Source organism: Schistocerca nitens, chromosome 2 (genome assembly GCF_023898315.1).
Source record: "Schistocerca nitens isolate TAMUIC-IGC-003100 chromosome 2, iqSchNite1.1, whole genome shotgun sequence".
Taxonomy (NCBI): domain Eukaryota; kingdom Metazoa; phylum Arthropoda; class Insecta; order Orthoptera; family Acrididae; genus Schistocerca; species Schistocerca nitens.
Window position 1 is genome coordinate 1,197,860,468 of NC_064615.1, and position 20,761 is coordinate 1,197,881,228.

The following is a 20,761-nucleotide window of genomic DNA, read 5'->3' on the forward strand; positions in this document are numbered from 1 at the left end:
TAGTGCTGCCTCGGGCATCTTATGGTCGTTCCTCTGTGAGTCTAGATTTTCGAATCCGACGCAAAACTGACAGTTAATTGTAAGGTTCAGAGCCTGTTAATGACAATGGAACACACAAATTGCGTCGCGATTCAATACATCGTCCTCCGGCCGACCTGTCTCCAAGGGTCTATTGCTGCCTCGGGCACCTTATGGTCGATCTCCTGTGAGTCTAGATTTTCGAATCCGACGCAAAACTGACAGTTAATTGTAACGTTCAGAGCCTGTTAATGACGATGGAACACACAAATTGCGTCGCGATTCAATACATCGTCCTTCTGCCGACTTGTCTCCAAGGGTCTATAGCTGCCTCGGGCACCTGATCGTCGTTCTCCTGTGAGTCTAGTTTTTCGAATCCAACGCAAAACTGACAATTAATTGTAACGTTCAGAGCCTCTTAATGACGATGGAACACACAAATTGCGTCGAGATTCAATACATCGTCCGACAGCCGACCTGTCTCCAAAGGTCTATTGCTGCCTCGGGCACCTTATGGTCGTTCTGCTGTGAGTCTAGTTTTCCGAATACGACGCATAACTGACAGTTAATTGTAACGTTCAGAGCCTGTTAATGACGATGGAACACACAAATTGCGTCGCGATTCAATACATCGTCCTCCAGCCGACTTGTCTCCAAGGGTCTATTGCTGCCTCGGGCACCTTATTGTCGTTCTCCTGTGAGTCTAGTTTTTCGAATCCGACGCAAAACTGACAGTTAATTGTAACGTTCAGAGCCTCTTAATGACGATGGAACACACAAATTGCGTCGCGATTCAATACATCGTCCTCCAGCCGACTTGTCTCCAAGGGTCTATTGCTGCCTCGGGCACCTTATGGTCGTTCTCCTGTGAGTCTAGATTTTCGAATCCGACGCAAAACTGACAGTTAATTGTAACGTTCAGAGCCTCTTAATGACGATGGAACACACAAATTGCGTCGCGATTCAATACATCGTCCTCCAGCCGACTTGTCTCCAAGAGTCTATTGCTGCCTCGGGCACCTTATGGTCGTTCTCCTGTGAGTCTAGATTTTCGAAACCGACGCAAAACTGACAGTTAATCGTAAGCTTCAGAGCCTCTTAATGACAATGGAACACACAAATTGCGTCGCGATTCAATACATCGCCCTCCGGCCGACCTGCCCCCAGGGTCTATTGCTGCCTCGGGCACCTTATGGTCGATCTCCTGTGAGTCTAGATTTTCGAATCCGACGCAAAACTGACAGTTAATTGTAACGTTCAGAGTCTGTTAATGACGATGTAACACACAAATTGTGTCGCGATTCAATACATCGTCCTCCAGCCGACTTGTCTCCAAGGGTCTATTGCTGCCTCGGGCACCTTATGGTCGATCTCCTGTGAGTCTAGATTTTCGAATCCGACGCAAAACTGACAGTTAATTGTAACGTTCAGAGCCTGTTAATGACTATGGAACACACAAATTGCGTCGCGATTCAATACATCGTCCTCCAGCCGACTTGTCTATAAGGGTCTAGTGCTGCCTCGGACACCTTGTGGTCGTTCTCCTGTGAGTCTAGATTTTCGAATCCGACGCAAAACTGACAGTTAATCGTAAGGTTCAGAGCCTCTTAATCACAATGGAACACACAAATTGCGTCGCGATTCAATACATCGTCCTCCGGCCGACCTGTCTCCAAGGGTTTATTGCTGCCTCGGGCACCTTATGGTCGATCTCCTGTGAGTCTAGATTTTCGAATCCGACGCAAAACTGACAGTTAATTGTAACGTTCAGAGCCTGTTAATGATGATGGAACACACAAATTGCGTCGCGATTCAATACATCGTCCTCCGGCCGACCTGTCTCCAAGGGTCTATTGCTGCCTCGGGCACCTTATGGTCGATCTCCTGTGAGTCTAGACTTTTGAATCCGACGCAAAACCGACTGTTAATTCTAAGGTTCAGAGCCTGTTAATGACGATGGAACACACAAATTGCGTCGCGATTCAATACATCGTCCTCCAGCCGACTTGTTTCCAAGGGTCTAGTGCTGCCTCGGACACCTTATGGTCGTTCTCCTGTGAGTCTAGATTTTCGAATCCGACGCAAAACTGACAGTTAATTGTAAGGTTCAGAGCCTCTTAATGACAATGGAACACACAAATCGCGTCGCGATTCAATACATCGTCCTCCGGCCGACCTGTCTCCAATGGTCTATTGCTGCCTCGGGCACCTTATGGTCGATCTCCTGTGAGTCTTGATTTTCGAATCCGACGCAAAACTGACAGTTAATTGTAACGTTCAGGGCCTGTTAAAGACGATGGAATACACAAATCGCGTCGCGATTCAATACATCGTCCTCCGGCCGACCTGTCTCCAAGGGTCTATTGCTGCCTCGGGCACCTTATGGTCGTTCTCCTGTGAGTCTAGATTTTCGAATCCGACGCAAAACTGACAGTTGATTGTAACGTTCAGAGCCTGTTAATGACGATGGAACACACAAATCGCGTCGCGATTCAATACATCGTCCTCCAGCCGACTTGTCTCCAAGGGTCTATAGCTGCCTCGGGCACCTGATCGTCGTTCTCCTGTGAGTCTAGTTTTTCGAATCCGACGCAAAACTGACAATTAATTGTAACGTTCAGAGCCTCTTAATGACGATGGAACACACAAATTGCGTCGAGATTCAATACATCGTCCGACAGCCGACCTGTCTCCAAAGGTCTATTGCTGCCTCGGGCACCTTATGGTCGTTCTGCTGTGAGTCTAGTTTTCCGAATACGACGCATAACTGACAGTTAATTGTAAGGTTCAGAGCCTGTTAATGACGATGGAACACACAAATTGCGTCGCGATTCAATACATCGTCCTCCAGCCGACTTGTCTCCAAGGGTCTAGTGTTGCCTCGGACACCTTATGGTCGTTCTCCTGTGAGTCTAGATTTTCGAATCCGACGCAAAACTGACAGTTAATTGTAAGGTTCAGAGCCTCTCAATGACAATGGAACACACAAATCGCGTCGCGATTCAATACATCGTCCTCCGGCCGACCTGTCTCCAATGGTCTATTGCTGCCTCGGGCACCTTATGGTCGATCTCCTGTGAGTCTTGATTTTCGAATTCGACGCAAAACTGACCGTTAATTGTAACGTTCAGGGCCTGTTAATGACGATGGAACACACAAATCGCCTCGCGATTCAATACATCGTCCTCCGGCCGACCTGTCTCCAAGGGTCTAGTGGTGCCTTGGTCACCTTATGGTCGTTCTCCTGTGAGTTTAGATTTTCGAATGCGACGCAAAACTGACAGTTAATTGTAAGGTTCAGAGCCTGTTAATGACGATGGAACACACAAATCGCGTCGCGATTCAATACATCGTCCTCCGGCCGACCTGTCTCCAATGGTCTATTGCTGCCTCGGGCACCTTATGGTCGATCTCCTGTGAGTCTAGACTTTTGAATCCGACGCAAAACTGACAGTTAATTGTAAGGTTCAGAGCCTGTTAATGACGATGGAACACACAAATTGTGTCGCGATTCAATACATCGTCCTCCAGCGGACTTGTCTCCAAGGGTCTAATGCTGCCTCGGGCACCTTATTGTCGTTCTTCTGTGAGTCTAGATTTTCGAATGCGACGCAAAACTGACAGTTAATTGTAAGGTTCAGAGCCACTTAATGACAATGGAACACACAAATCGCGTCGCGATTCAGTACATCGTCCTCCGGCCGACCTGTCTCCAAGGGTCTATTGCTGCCTCGGGCACCTTATGGTCGATCTCCTGTGAGTCTAGAGTTTCGAATCCGACGCAGTTAATTGTAACGTTCAGAGCCTTTTAATGACGATGGAACACACAAATTGCGTCGCGATTCAATACATCGTCCTCCAGCCGACTTGTCTCCAAGGGTGTAGTGCTGCCTCGGACACCTTATGGTCGTTCTCCTGTGAGTCTAGATTTTCGAATCCGACGCAAAACTGACAGTTAATTGTAAGGTTCAGAGCCTCTTAATGACAATGGAACACACAAATCGCGTCGCGATTCAATACATCGTCCTCCGGCAGACCTGTCTCCAAGGGTCTATTGCTGCCTCGGGCACCTTATGGTCGTTCTCCTGTGAGTCTAGATTTTCGAATCCGACGCAAAACTGACAGTTGATTATAACGTTCAGAGCCTGTTAATGACGATGGAACACACAAATTGCGTCGCGATTCAATACATCGTCCTCCAGCCGACTTCTCTCCAAGGGTCTAGTGCTGCCTAGGGCACCTTATGATCGTTCCTCTGTGAGTCTAGATTTTCGAATCCGACGCAAAACTGACAGTTAATTGTAAGGTTCAGAGCCTCTTACTGACAATGGAACACACAAATTGCGTCGCGATTCAATACATCGTCCTCCGGCCGGCCTGTCTCCAAGGGTCTATTGCTGCCTCGGGCACCTTATGGTCGATCTCCTGTGAGTCTAGATTTTCAAATCCGACGCAAAACTGACAGTTAATTGTAACGTTCAAAGCCTGTTAATGACGATGGAACACACAAATCGCGTCGCGATTCAATACATCGTCTTCCAGCCGACTTGTCTCCAGGGGTCTAGTGCTGCCTCGGGCACCTTATGGTCGTTCTCCTGTGAGTCTAGATTTTCGAATCCGACGCAAAACTGACAGTTAATCGTAAGGTTCAGAGCCTTTTAATGACAATGGAACACACAAATTGCGTCGCGATTCAATACATCGTCCTCCGGCCGACCTGTCTCCAAGGGTTTATTGCTGCCTCGGGCACCTTATGGTCGATCTCCTGTGAGTCTAGATTTTCGAATCCGACGCAAAACTGACAGTTAATTGTAACCTTCAGAGCCTGCTAATGACGATGGAACACACAAATTGCGTCGCGATTCAATACATCGTCCTCCGGCCGACCTGTCTCCAAGGGTCTATTGCTGCCTCGGGCACCTTATGGTCGATCTCCTGTGAGTCTAGATTTTCGAATCCGACGCAAAACTGACAGTTAATTGTAACGTTCGGAGCCTGTTAATGACGATGGAACACACAAATTGCGTCGCGATTCAATACATCGTCCTCCAGCCGACTTGTCTCCAAGGGTCTAGTGCTGCCTCGGACACCTTATGGTCGTTCTCCTGTGAGTCTAGATTTTCGAATCCGACGCAAAACTGACAGTTAATTGTAAGGTTCAGAGCCTCTTAATGACAATGGAACACACAAATCGCGTCGCGATTCAATACATCGTCCTCCGGCCGACCTGTCTCCAATGGTCTATTGCTGCCTCGGGCACTTTATGGTCGATCTCCTGTGAGTCTTGATTTTCGAATCCGACGCAAAACTGACAGTTAATTGTAACGTTCAGGGCCTGTTAATGACGATGGAACACACAAATCGCGTCGCGATTCAATACATCGTCCTCCGGCCGACCTGTCTCCAAGGGTCTAGTGCTGCCTTGGTCACCTTATGGTCGTTCTCCTGTGAGTCTAGATTTTCGAATGCGACGCAAAACTGACAGTTAATTGTAAGGTTCAGAGCCTGTTAATGACGATGGAACACACAAATCGCGTCGCGATTCAATACATCGTCCTCCGGCCGACCTGCCTCCAAGGGTCTATTGCTGCCTCGGGCACCTTATGGTCGATCTCCTGTGAGTCTAGATTTTCGAATCCGACGCAAAACTGACAGTTAATTGTAACGTTCAGAGCCTGTTAATGACGATGGAACACACAAATTGCGTCGCGATTCAATATATCGTCCTCCGGCCGACCTGTCTCCAAGGGTCTATTGCTGCCTCGGGCACCTTATGGTCGATCTCCTGTGAGTCTAGACTTTTGAATCCGACGCAAAACTGACAGTTAATTGTAAGGTACAGAGCCTGTTAATGACGATGGAACACACAAATTGCGTCGCGATTCAATACATCGTCCTCCAGCCGACTTGTCTCCAAGGGTCTAGTGCTGCCTCGGACACCTTATGGTCGTTCACCTGTGAGTCTAGTTTTTCGAATCCGACGCAAAACTGACAGTTAATTGTAACGTTCAGAGCCTCTTAATGACAATGGAACACACAAATCGCGTCGCGATTCAATACATCGTCCTCCGGCAGACCTGTCTCCAAGGGTCTATTGCTGCCTCGGGCACCTTATGGTCGATCTCCTGTGAGTCTAGATTTTCGAATCCGACGCAAAACTGACAGTTAATTGTAACGTTCAGAGCCTGTTAATGACGATGGAACACACAAATCGCGTCGCGATTCAATACATCGTCCTCCGGCCGACCTGTCTCCAAGGGTCTATTGCTGCCTCGGGCACCTTATGGTTGATCTCCTGTGAGTCAAGATTTTCGAATCCGACGCAAAACTGACAGTTAATTGCAAGGTTCAGAGCCTGTTAATGGCGATGGAACACACAAATGGCGTCGCGATTCAATACATTGTCCTCCGGCCGACCTGTCTCCAAGGGTCTATTGCTGCCTCGGGCACCTTATGGTCGTTCTCCTGTGAGTCTAAATTTTCGAATCCGACGCAAAACTGACAGTTGATTGTAACGTTCAGAGCCTGTTAATGACGATGGAACACACAAATCGCGTCGCGATTCAATACATCGCCCTCCAGCCGACTTGTCTCCAAGGGTCTAGTGCTGCCTCGGGCATCTTATGGTCGTTCCTCTGTGAGTCTAGATTTTCGAATCCGACGCAAAACTGACAGTTAATTGTAAGGTTCAGAGCCTGTTAATGACAATGGAACACACAAATTGCGTCGCGATTCAATACATCGTCCTCCGGCCGACCTGTCTCCAAGGGTCTATTGCTGCCTCGGGCACCTTATGGTCGATCTCCTGTGAGTCTAGATTTTCGAATCCGACGCAAAACTGACAGTTAATTGTAACGTTCAGAGCCTGTTAATGACGATGGAACACACAAATTGCGTCGCGATTCAATACATCGTCCTTCTGCCGACTTGTCTCCAAGGGTCTATAGCTGCCTCGGGCACCTGATCGTCGTTCTCCTGTGAGTCTAGTTTTTCGAATCCAACGCAAAACTGACAATTAATTGTAACGTTCAGAGCCTCTTAATGACGATGGAACACACAAATTGCGTCGAGATTCAATACATCGTCCGACAGCCGACCTGTCTCCAAAGGTCTATTGCTGCCTCGGGCACCTTATGGTCGTTCTGCTGTGAGTCTAGTTTTCCGAATACGACGCATAACTGACAGTTAATTGTAACGTTCAGAGCCTGTTAATGACGATGGAACACACAAATTGCGTCGCGATTCAATACATCGTCCTCCAGCCGACTTGTCTCCAAGGGTCTATTGCTGCCTCGGGCACCTTATTGTCGTTCTCCTGTGAGTCTAGTTTTTCGAATCCGACGCAAAACTGACAGTTAATTGTAACGTTCAGAGCCTCTTAATGACGATGGAACACACAAATTGCGTCGCGATTCAATACATCGTCCTCCAGCCGACTTGTCTCCAAGGGTCTATTGCTGCCTCGGGCACCTTATGGTCGTTCTCCTGTGAGTCTAGATTTTCGAATCCGACGCAAAACTGACAGTTAATTGTAACGTTCAGAGCCTCTTAATGACGATGGAACACACAAATTGCGTCGCGATTCAATACATCGTCCTCCAGCCGACTTGTCTCCAAGAGTCTATTGCTGCCTCGGGCACCTTATGGTCGTTCTCCTGTGAGTCTAGATTTTCGAAACCGACGCAAAACTGACAGTTAATCGTAAGCTTCAGAGCCTCTTAATGACAATGGAACACACAAATTGCGTCGCGATTCAATACATCGCCCTCCGGCCGACCTGCCCCCAGGGTCTATTGCTGCCTCGGGCACCTTATGGTCGATCTCCTGTGAGTCTAGATTTTCGAATCCGACGCAAAACTGACAGTTAATTGTAACGTTCAGAGTCTGTTAATGACGATGTAACACACAAATTGTGTCGCGATTCAATACATCGTCCTCCAGCCGACTTGTCTCCAAGGGTCTATTGCTGCCTCGGGCACCTTATGGTCGATCTCCTGTGAGTCTAGATTTTCGAATCCGACGCAAAACTGACAGTTAATTGTAACGTTCAGAGCCTGTTAATGACTATGGAACACACAAATTGCGTCGCGATTCAATACATCGTCCTCCAGCCGACTTGTCTATAAGGGTCTAGTGCTGCCTCGGACACCTTGTGGTCGTTCTCCTGTGAGTCTAGATTTTCGAATCCGACGCAAAACTGACAGTTAATCGTAAGGTTCAGAGCCTCTTAATCACAATGGAACACACAAATTGCGTCGCGATTCAATACATCGTCCTCCGGCCGACCTGTCTCCAAGGGTTTATTGCTGCCTCGGGCACCTTATGGTCGATCTCCTGTGAGTCTAGATTTTCGAATCCGACGCAAAACTGACAGTTAATTGTAACGTTCAGAGCCTGTTAATGATGATGGAACACACAAATTGCGTCGCGATTCAATACATCGTCCTCCGGCCGACCTGTCTCCAAGGGTCTATTGCTGCCTCGGGCACCTTATGGTCGATCTCCTGTGAGTCTAGACTTTTGAATCCGACGCAAAACCAACTGTTAATTCTAAGGTTCAGAGCCTGTTAATGACGATGGAACACACAAATTGCGTCGCGATTCAATACATCGTCCTCCAGCCGACTTGTTTCCAAGGGTCTAGTGCTGCCTCGGACACCTTATGGTCGTTCTCCTGTGAGTCTAGATTTTCGAATCCGACGCAAAACTGACAGTTAATTGTAAGGTTCAGAGCCTCTTAATGACAATGGAACACACAAATCGCGTCGCGATTCAATACATCGTCCTCCGGCCGACCTGTCTCCAATGGTCTATTGCTGCCTCGGGCACCTTATGGTCGATCTCCTGTGAGTCTTGATTTTCGAATCCGACGCAAAACTGACAGTTAATTGTAACGTTCAGGGCCTGTTAAAGACGATGGAATACACAAATCGCGTCGCGATTCAATACATCGTCCTCCGGCCGACCTGTCTCCAAGGGTCTATTGCTGCCTCGGGCACCTTATGGTCGTTCTCCTGTGAGTCTAGATTTTCGAATCCGACGCAAAACTGACAGTTGATTGTAACGTTCAGAGCCTGTTAATGACGATGGAACACACAAATCGCGTCGCGATTCAATACATCGTCCTCCAGCCGACTTGTCTCCAAGGGTCTATAGCTGCCTCGGGCACCTGATCGTCGTTCTCCTGTGAGTCTAGTTTTTCGAATCCGACGCAAAACTGACAATTAATTGTAACGTTCAGAGCCTCTTAATGACGATGGAACACACAAATTGCGTCGAGATTCAATACATCGTCCGACAGCCGACCTGTCTCCAAAGGTCTATTGCTGCCTCGGGCACCTTATGGTCGTTCTGCTGTGAGTCTAGTTTTCCGAATACGACGCATAACTGACAGTTAATTGTAACGTTCAGAGCCTGTTAATGATGATGGAACACACAAATTGCGTCGCGATTCAATACATCGTCCTCCAGCCGACTTGTCCCCAAGGGTCTATTGCTGCCTCGGGCACCTTATGGTCGTTCTCCTGTGAGTCTAGTTTTTCGAATCCGACGCAAAACTGACAGTTAATTGTAACGTTCAGAGCCTCTTAATGACTATGGAACACACAAATTGCGTCGCGATTCAATACATCGTCCTCCAGCCAACTTGTCTCCAAGGGTCTATTGCTGCCTCGGGCACCTTATGGTCGTTCTTCTTTGAGTCTAGATTTTCGAATCCGACGCAAAACTGACAGTTAATCGTAAGGTTCAGAGCCTGTTAATGACAATGGAACACACAAATTGCGTCGCGATTCAATACATCGTCCTCCGGCCGACCTGTCTCCAAGGGTCTATTGCTGCCTCGGGCACCTTATGGTCGATCTCCTGTGAGTCTAGATTTTCGATCCGACGCAAAACTGACAGTTAATTGTAACGTTCAGAGCCTGTTAATGAAGATGGAACACACAAATTGCGTCGCGATTCAATACATCGTCCTTCTGCCGACTTGTCTCCAAGGGTCTATATCTGCCTCGGGCACCTGATCGTCGTTCTCCTGTGAGTCTAGTTTTTCGAATCCGACGCAAAACTGACAATTAATTGTAACGTTCAGAGCCTCTTAATGACGATGGAACACACAAATTGCGTCGAGATTCAATACATCGTCCGACAGCCGACCTGTCTCCAAAGGTCTATTGCTGCCTCGGGCACCTTATGGTCGTTCTGCTGTGAGTCTAGTTTTCCGAATACGATGCATAACTGACAGTTAATTGTAACGTTCAGAGCCTGTTAATGACGATGGAACACACAAATCGCGTCGCGATTCAATACATCGTCCTCCAGCCGACTTGTCCCCAAGGGTCTATTGCTGCCTCGGGCACCTTATGGTCGTTCTCCTGTGAGTCTAGTTTTTCGAATCCGACGCAAAACTGACAGTTAATTGTAACGTTCAGAGCCTCTTAATGACTATGGAACACACAAATTGCGTCGCGATTCAATACATCGTCCTCCAGCCGACTTGTCTCCAAGGGTCTTTTGCTGCCTCGGGCACCTTATGGTCGTTCTCCTGTGAGTCTAGTTTTTCGAATCCGACGCAAAACTGACAGTTTATTGTAACGTTCAGAGCCTGTTAATGACTATGGAACACACAAATTGCGTCGCGATTCAATACATCGTCCTCCAGCCGCCTTGTCTCCAAGGGTCTATTGCTGCCTCGGTCACCTTATGGTCGTTCTCCTGTGTCTAGTTTTTCGAATCTTACGCATAACTGACAGTTAGTTGTAACGTTCAGGGCCTCTTAATGACGATGGAACACACAAATTGCGTCGAGATTCAATACTTCGCCCGACAGCCGACCTGACCCTAAGGGTCTATTGCTGCCTCGGTCACCTAATGGTTGTTCTGCTGTGCGTTTAGTTTTCCGAATACGACGCATAACTAACAGTTAATTGTAACGTTCAGAGCCTGTTAATGGCGATGGAACATACAAATTGCGTCGCGATTCAATACATCGTCCTCCAGCCGACTTGTCTCCAAGGGTCTAGTGTTGCCTCGGGCACCTTATGGTCGTTCTTCTGTGAGTCTAGGTTTTTGAATCCGACGCAAAACTGACAGTTAATTGTAAGGTTCAGAGCATCTTAATGACGATGGAACACACAAATTGCGTCGCGATTCAATACATCGTCCTCCAGCCGCCCTGTCTCCAAGGGTCTATTGCTGCCTCGGTCACCTTATGGTCGTTCTCCTGTGTGTCTAGTTTTTCGAATCCGACCCAAAACTGACAGTTAATTGTAACGTTCAGAGCCTCTTAATGACGATGGAACACACAAATTGCGTCGCGATTCAATACATCGTCCTCCAGCCGACTTGTCTCCAAGAGTCTATTGCTGCCTCGGGCACCTTATGGTCGTTCTCCTGTGAGTCTAGATTTTCGAAACCGACGCAAAACTGACAGTTAATCGTAAGGTTCAGAGCCTCTTAATGACAATGGAACACACAAATTGCGTCGCGATTCAATACATCGTCCTCCGGCCTCGGGCACCTTATGGTCGATCTCCTGTGAGTCTAGATTTTCGAATCCGACGCAAAACTGACAGTTAATTGTAACGTTCAGAGTCTGTTAATGACGATGTAACACACAAATTGCGTCGCGATTCAATACATCGTCCTCCAGCCGACTTGTCTCCAAGGGTCTAGTGCTGCCTCGGACACCTTATGGTCGTTCTCCTGTGAGTCTAGATTTTCGAATCCGACGCAAAACTGACAGTTAATTGTAACGTTCAGAGCCTCTTAATGACAATTGACACACAAATTGCGTCGCGATTCAATACATCGTCCTCCGGCCGACCTGTCTCCAAGGGTCTAGTGCTGCCTCGGACACCTTATGGTAGTTCTCCTGTGAGTCTAGATTTTCGAATCCGACGCAAAACTGACAGTTAATTGTAGCGTTCAGAGCCTGTTAATGACGATGGAACACACAAATCGCTTCGCGATTCAATACATCGTCCTCCAGCCGACTTGTCTCAGAGGGTCTAGTGCTGCCTCGGTCACCTTATGGTCGTTCTTCTTTGAGTCTAGATTTTCGAATCCGACGCAAAACTGACAGTTAATTGTAAGGTTCAGAGCCTCTTAATGACAATGTAACACACAAATTGCGTCGCGATTCAATACATCGTCCTCCGGCCGACCTGTCCCCAAGGGTCTATTGCTGCCTCGGGCACCTTATGGTCGATCTCCAGTGAGTCTAGATTTTCGAATCCGACGCAAAACTGACACTTAATTGTAACGTTCAGAGCCTGTTAATGACGATGGAACACACAAATTGCGTCGCGATTCAATACATCGTCCTTCTGCCGACTTGTCTCCAAGGGTCTATAGCTGCCTCGGGCACCTGATCGTCGTTCTCCTGTGAGTCTAGTTTTTCGAATCCGACGCAAAACTGACAATTAATTGTAACGTTCAGAGCCTCTTAATGACGATGGAACACACAAATTGCGTCGAGACTCAATACATCGTCCGACAGCCGAACTGTCTCCAAAGGTCTATTGCTGCCTCGGGCACCTTATGGTCGTTCTGCTGTGAGTCTAGTTTTCCGAATACGATGCATAACTGACAGTTAATTGTAACGTTCAGAGCCTGTTAATGACGATGGAACACACAAATTGCGTCGCGATTCAATACATCGTCCTCCAGCCGACTTGTCCCCAAGGGTCTATTGCTGCCTCGGGCACCTTATGGTCGTTCTCCTGTGAGTCTAGTTTTTCGAATCCGACGCAAAACTGACAGTTAATTGTAACGTTCAGAGCCTCTTAATGACTATGGAACACACAAATTGCGTCGCGATTCAATACATCGTCCTCCAGCCGACTTGTCTCCAAGGGTCTATTGCTGCCTCGGGCACCTTATGGTCGTTCTCCTGTGAGTCTAGTTTTTCGAATCCGACGCAAAACTGACAGTTTATTGTAACGTTCAGAGCCTGTTAACGACTATGGAACACACAAATTGCGTCGCGATTCAATACATCGTCCTCCAGCCGCCTTGTCTCCAAGGGTCTATTGCTGCCTCGGTCACCTTATGGTCGTTCTCCTGTGTCTAGTTTTTCGAATCCGACGCATAACTGACAGTTAATTGTAACGTTCAGGGCCTCTTAATGACGATGGAACACACAAATTGCGTCGAGATTCAATACTTCGCCCGACAGCCGACCTGACCCCAAGGGTCTATTGCTGCCTCGGGCACCTAATGGTTGTTCTGCTGTGCGTTTAGTTTTCCGAATACGACGCATAACTGACAGTTAATTGTAACGTTCAGAGCCTGTTAATGGCGATGGAACATACAAATTGCGTCGCGATTCAATACATCGTCCTCCAGCCGACTTGTCTCCAAGGGTCTAGTGTTGCCTCGGGCACCTTATGTTCGTTCTTCTGTGAGTCTAGGTTTTTGAATCCGACGCAAAACTGACAGTTAATTGTAAGGTTCAGAGCATCTTAATGACGATGGAACACACAAATTGCGTCGCGATTCAATACATCGTCCTCCAGCCGACCTGTCTCCAAGGGTCTATAGCTTCCTCGGGCACCTTATGGTCGTTCCCCTGTGAGTCTAGTTTTTCGAATCCGACGCAAAACTGACAGTTAATTGTAACGTTCAGAGCCTCTTAATGACGATGGAACACACAAATTGCGTCGCGATTCAATACATCGTCCACCAGCCGACTTATCTTCAAGGGTCTAGTGCTGCCTCGGGCACCTCATGGTCGTTCTCCTGTGAGTCTAGATTTTCGAATCCGACGCAAAACTGACAGTTAATTGTAACGTTCAGAGCCTGTTAATGACGATGGAACACACAAATCGCGTCGCGATTCAATACATCGTCCTCCAGCCGCCCTGTCTCCAAGGGTCTATTGCTGCCTCGGTCACCTTATGGTCGTTCTCCTGTGTGTCTAGTTTTTCGAATCCGACGCAAAACTGACAGTTAATTGTAACGTTCAGAGCCTCTTAATGACAATTGAACACACAAATTGCGTCGCGATTCAATACATCGTTCTCCGGCCGACCTGTCTCCAAGGGTCTAGTGCTGCCTCGGACACCTTATGGTCGTTCTCCTGTGAGTCTAGATTTTCGAATCCGACGCAAAACTGACAGTTAATTGTAACGTTCAGAGCCTGTTAATGACGATGGAACACACAAATCGCGTCGCGATTCAATACATCGTCCTCCAGCCGACTTGTCTCAGAGGGACTATTGCTGCCTCGGTCATCTTATGGTCGTTCTTCTTTGAGTCTAGATTTTCGAATCCGACGCAAAACTGACAGTTAATTGTAAGGTTCAGAGCCTCTTAATGACAATGTAACACACAAATTGCGTCGCGATTCAATACATCGTCCTCCGGCCGACCTGTCTCCAAGGGTCTATTGCTGCCTCGGGAACCATATGGTCGATCTCCTGTGAGTCTAGATTTTCGAATCCGACGCAAAACTGACAGTTAATTGTAACGTTCAGAGCCTCTTAATGACGATGGAACACACAAATTGCGTCGCGATTCAATACATCGTCCTCCAGGCTACTTGTCTCCAAGGGTCTATAGCTGCCTCGGGCACCTTATCGTCGTTCTCCTGTGAGTCTAGTTTTTCGAATCCGACGCAAAACTGACAGTTAATTGTAACGTTCAGAGCCTGTTAATGACGATGGAACACACAAATAGCGTCGCGATTCAATACATCGTCCTCCAGCTGACTTGTCTCAGAGGGTCTAGTGCTGCCTCGGTCACCTTATGGTCGTTCTTCTGTGAGTCTAGATTTTCGAATCCGACGCAAAACTGACAGTTAATTGTAACGTTCAGAGCCTCTTAATGACAATGTAACACACAAATTGCGTCGCGATTCAATACATCGTCCTTCTGCCGACTTGTCTCCAAGGGTCTATAGCTACCTCGGGCACCTGATCGTCGTTCTCCTGTGAGTCTAGTTTTTCGAATCCGACGCAAAACTGACAATTAATTGTAACGTTCAGAGCCTCTTAATGACGAAGGAAAACACAAATTGCGTCGAGATTCAATACATCGTCCGACAGCCGACCTGTCTCCAAAGGTCTATTGCTGCCTCGGACACCTTATCGTCGTTCTCCTGTGAGTCTAGTTTTTCGAATCCGACGCAAAACTGACAGTTAATTGTAACGTTCAGAGCCTGTTAATGACGATGGAACACACAAATAGCGTCGCGATTCAATACATCGTCCTCCAGCTGACTTGTCTCAGAGGGTCTAGTGCTGCCTCGGTCACCTTATGGTCGTTCTTCTGTGAGTCTAGATTTTCGAATCCGACGCAAAACTGACAGTTAATTGTAACGTTCAGAGCCTCTTAATGACAATGTAACACACAAATTGCGTCGCGATTCAATACATCGTCCTTCTGCCGACTTGTCTCCAAGGGTCTATAGCTACCTCGGGCACCTGATCGTCGTTCTCCTGTGAGTCTAGTTTTTCGAATCCGACGCAAAACTGACAGTTAATTGTAACGTTCAGAGCCTGTTAATGACTATGGAACACACAAATTGCGTCGCGATACGATACATCGTCCTCCAGCCGCCTAGTTTCCAAGGGTCTGTTGCTGCCTCGGGCACCTTATGGTCGTTCACCAGTGAGTCTAGTTTTTGAATCCGACGCAAAACTGACAGTTAAATGTTACGTTCAGAGCATCTTAATGACGATGGAACACACAAATCGCGTCGCGATTCAATACATCGTCCTCCAGCCGACTTGTCTCCAAGGGTCTAGTGCTGCCTCGGGCACCTTATCGTCGTTCTCCTGTGAGTCAAGACTTTCGAATCCGACGCAAAACTGACAGTTAATCGTAAGGTTCAGAGCCCCTTAATGACAATGGAACACACAAATTGCGTCGCGATTCAATACATCGTCCTCCGGCCGACCTGTTTCCAAGGGTTTATTGCTGCCTCGGGCACCCTATGGTCGATCTCCTGTGAGTCTAGATTTTCGAATCCGACGCAAAAGTGACAGTTAATTGTAACGTTCAGAGCCTGTTAATGACGATGGAACACACAAATCGCGTCGCGATTCAATACATCGTCCTCCAGCCGACTTGTCTCCAAGGGTCTAGTGCTGCCTCGGGCACCTTATGGTCGATCTCCTGTGAGTCTAGATTTTCGAATCCGACGCAAAACTGACAGTTAATTGTAACGTTCAGAGTCTGTTAATGACGATGTAACACACACATTGCGTCGCGATTCAATACATCGTCCTCCAGCCGAGTTGTCTCCAAGGGTCTAGTGCTGCCTCGGACACCTTATGGTCGTTCTCCTGTGAGTCTAGATTTTCGAATCCGACGCAAAACTGACAGTTAATTGTAACGTTCAGAGCCTCTTAATGACAATGGAACACACAAATTGCGTCGCGATTCAATACATTGTCCTCCGGCCGACCTGTCTCCAAGGGTCTAGTGCTGCCTCGGACACCTTATGCACGTTCTCCTGTGAGTCTAGATTTTCGAATCCGACTCAAAACTGACAGTTAATTGTAACGTTCACAGCCTGTTAACGACGATGGAACACACAAATCGCGTCGCGATTCAATACATAGTCCTCCAGCCGTCTTGTCTCCAAGGGTCTAGTGCTGCCTCGGTCACCTTATGGTCGTTCTCCTGTGTCTAGTTTTTCGAATCCGACGCATAACTGACAGTTAATTGTAACGTTCAGGGCCTCTTAATGACGATGGAACACACAAATTGCGTCGAGATTCAATACTTCGCCCGACAGCCGACCTGACCCCAAGGGTCTATTGCTGCCTCGGGCACCTAATGGTTGTTCTGCTGTGCGTTTAGTTTTCCGAATACGACGCATAACTGACAGTTAATTGTAACGTTCAGAGCCTGTTAATGGCGATGGAACATACAAATTGCGTCGCGATTCAATACATCGTCCTCCAGCCGAGTTGTCTCCAAGGGTCTAGTGCTGCCTCGGACACCTTATGGTCGTTCTCCTGTGAGTCTAGATTTTCGAATCCGACGCAAAACTGACAGTTAATTGTAACGTTCAGAGCCTCTTAATGACAATGGCACACACAAATTGCGTCGCGATTCAATACATCGTCCTCCAGCCGACTTGTCTCCAAGGGTCTAGTGCTGCCTCGGACACCTTATGGTCGTTCTCCTGTGAGTCTAGATTTTCGAATCCGACGCAAAACTGACAGTTAATTGTAACGTTCAGAGCCTGTTAATGACGATGGAACACACAAATCGCGTCGCGATTCAATACATCGTCCTTCAGCCGACTTGTCTCAGAGGGACTATTGCTGCCTCGGTCACCTTATGGTCGTTCTTCTTTGAGTCTAGATTTTCGAATCCGACGCAAAACTGACAGTTAATTGTAAGGTTCAGAGCCTCTTAATGACAATGTAACACACAAATTGCGTCGCGATTCAATACATCGTCCTCCGGCCGACCTGTCTCCAAGGGTCTATTGCTGCCTCGGGAACCTTATGGTCGATCTCCTGTGAGTCTAGATTTTCGAATCCGACGCAAAACTGACAGTTAATTGTAACGTTCAGAGCCTCTTAATGACGATGGAACACACAAATTGCGTCGCGATTCAATACATCGTCCTCCAGGCTACTTGTCTCCAAGGGTCTATAGCTGCCTCGGGCACCTTATCGTCGTTCTCCTGTGAGTCTAGTTTTTCGAATCCGACGCAAAACTGACAGTTAATTGTAACGTTCAGAGCCTGTTAATGACGATGGAACACACAAATAGCGTCGCGATTCAATACATCGTCCTCCAGCTGACTTGTCTCAGAGGGTCTAGTGCTGCCTCGGTCACCTTATGGTCGTTCTTCTGTGAGTCTAGATTTTCGAATCCGACGCAAAACTGACAGTTAATTGTAACGTTCAGAGCCTCTTAATGACAATGTAACACACAAATTGCGTCGCGATTCAATACATCGTCCTTCTGCCGACTTGTCTCCAAGGGTCTATAGCTGCCTCGGGCACCTGATCGTCGTTCTCCTGTGAGTCTAGTTTTTCGAATCCGACGCAAAACTGACAATTAATTGTAACGTTCAGAGCCTCTTAATGACGAAGGAAAACACAAATTGCGTCGAGATTCAATACATCGTCCGACAGCCGACCTGTCTCCAAAGGTCTATTGCTGCCTCGGACACCTTATGGTCGTTCTGCTGTGAGTCTAGTTTTCCGAATACGACGCGTAACTGACAGTTAATTGTAACGTTCAGAGCCTGATAATGACGATTTAACACACAAATCGCGTCGCGATTCAATACATCGCCCTCCAGCCGCCCTGTCTCCAAGGGTCTATTGCTGCCTCGGTCACCTTATGGTCGTTCTCCTGTGTGTCTAGTTTTTCGAATCCGACGCAAAACTGACAGTTAATTGTAACGTTCAGAGCCTCTTAATGACGATGGAACACACAAATTGCGTCCCGATTCAATACATCGTCCTCCAGGCGACTTGTCTCCAAGGGTCTATTGCTGCCTCGGGCACCTTATGGTCGATCTCCTGTAAGTCTAGATTTTCGAATCCGACGCAAAACTGACAGTTAATTGTAACGTTCAGAGCCTCTTAATGACAATGGAACACACAAATTGCGTCGCGATTCAATACATCGTCCTCCAGCCGACTTGTCTCCAAGGGTCTATTGCTGCCTCGGGCACCTTATGGTCGTTCTCCTGTGAGTCTAGTTTTTCGAATCCGACGCAAAACTGACAGTTAATTGTAACGTTCAGAGCCTGTTAATGACTATGGAACACACAAATTGCGTCGCGATACGATACATCGTCCTCCAGCCGCCTAGTTTCCAAGGGTCTGTTGCTGCCTCGGGCACCTTATGGTCGTTCACCAGTGAGTCTAGTTTTTCGAATCCGACGCAAAACTGACAGTTAAATGTTACGTTCAGAGCATCTTAATGACGATGGAACACACAAATCGCGTCGCGATTCAATACATCGTCCTCCAGCCGACTTGTCTCCAAGGGTCTAGTGCTGCCTCGGGCACCTTATGGTCGTTCTCCTGTGAGTCAAGACTTTCGAATCCGACGCAAAACTGACAGTTAATCGTAAGGTTCAGAGCCCCTTAATGACAATGGAACACACAAATTGCGTCGCGATTCAATACATCGTCCTCCGGCCGACCTGTCTCCAAGGGTTTATTGCTGCCTCGGGCACCTTATGGTCGATCTCCTGTGAGTCTAGATTTTCGAATCCGACGCAAAAGTGACAGTTAATTGTAACGTTCAGAGCCTGTTAATGACGATGGAACACACAAATCGCGTCGCGATTCAATACATCGTCCTCCAGCCGACTTGTCTCCAAGGGTCTAGTGCTGCCTCGGGCACCTTATGGTCGATCTCCTGTGAGTCTAGATTTTCGAATCCGACGCAAAACTGACAGTTAATTGTAACGTTCAGAGTCTGTTAATGACGATGTAACACACAAATTGCGTCGCGATTCAATACATCGTCCTCCAGCCGAGTTGTCTCCAAGGGTCTAGTGCTGCCTCGGACACCTTATGGTCGTTCTCCTGTGAGTTTAGATTTTCGACTCCGACGCAAAACTGACAGTTAATTGTAACGTTCAGAGCCTCTTAATGACAATGGAACACACAAATTGCGTCGCGATTCAATACATTGTCCTCCGGCCGACCTGTCTCCAAGGGTCTAGTGCTGCCTCGGACACCTTATGCACGTTCTCCTGTGAGTCTAGATTTTCGAATCCGACTCAAAACTGACAGTTAATTGTAACGTTCACAGCCTGTTAATGACGATGGAACACACAAATCGCGTCGCGATTCAATACATAGTCCTCCAGCCGACTTGTCTCCAAGGGTCTAGTGCGGCCTCGGGCACCTTATGGTCGTTCTTCTTTGAGTCTAGATTTTCGAATCCGACGCAAAACTGACAGTTAATTGAAAGGTTCAGAGCCTCTTAATGACAATGTAACACACAATTTGCGTCGCGATTCAATACATCGTCCTCCGGCCGACCTGTCTCCAAGGGTCTGTTGCTGCCTCGGGCACCTTATGGTCGATCTCCTGTGAGTCTAGATTTTCGAGTCCGACGCAAAACTGACAGTTAATTGTAACGTTCAGAGCCTCTTAATGACAATGGAACACACAAATTGCGTCGCGATTCAATACATCGTCCTCCAGCCGACTTCTCTCCAAGGGTCTATAGCTGCCTCGGGCACCTTATCGTCGTTCTCCTGTAAGTCTAGTTTTTCGAATCCGACGCAAAACTGACAGTTAATTGTAACGTTCAGAGCCTCTTAATGACCATGGAACACACAAATTGCATCGCGATTCAATACATCGTCCTCCAGCCGCCCTGTCTCCAAGGGTCTATTGCTGCCTCGGTCACCTTATGGTCGTTCTCCTGTGAGTCTAGATTTTCGAATCCGACGCAAAACTGACAGTTAATTGTAACGTTCAGAGCCTCTTAATGACGATGGAACACACAAATTGCGTCGCGATTCAATACATCGTCCTTCTGCCGACTTGTCTCCAAGGGTCTATAGCTGCCTCGGGCACCTGATCGTCGTTCTCCTGTGAGTCTAGTTTTTCGAATCCGACGCAAAAGTGACAATTAATTGTAACGTTCAGAGCCTCTTAATGACGAAGGAAAACACAAATTGCGTCGAGAATCAATACATCGTCCGACAGCCGACCTGTGTCCAAAGGTCTATTGCTGCCTCGGACACCTTATGGTAGTTCTGCTGTGAGTCTAGTTTTCCGAATACGACGCGTAACTG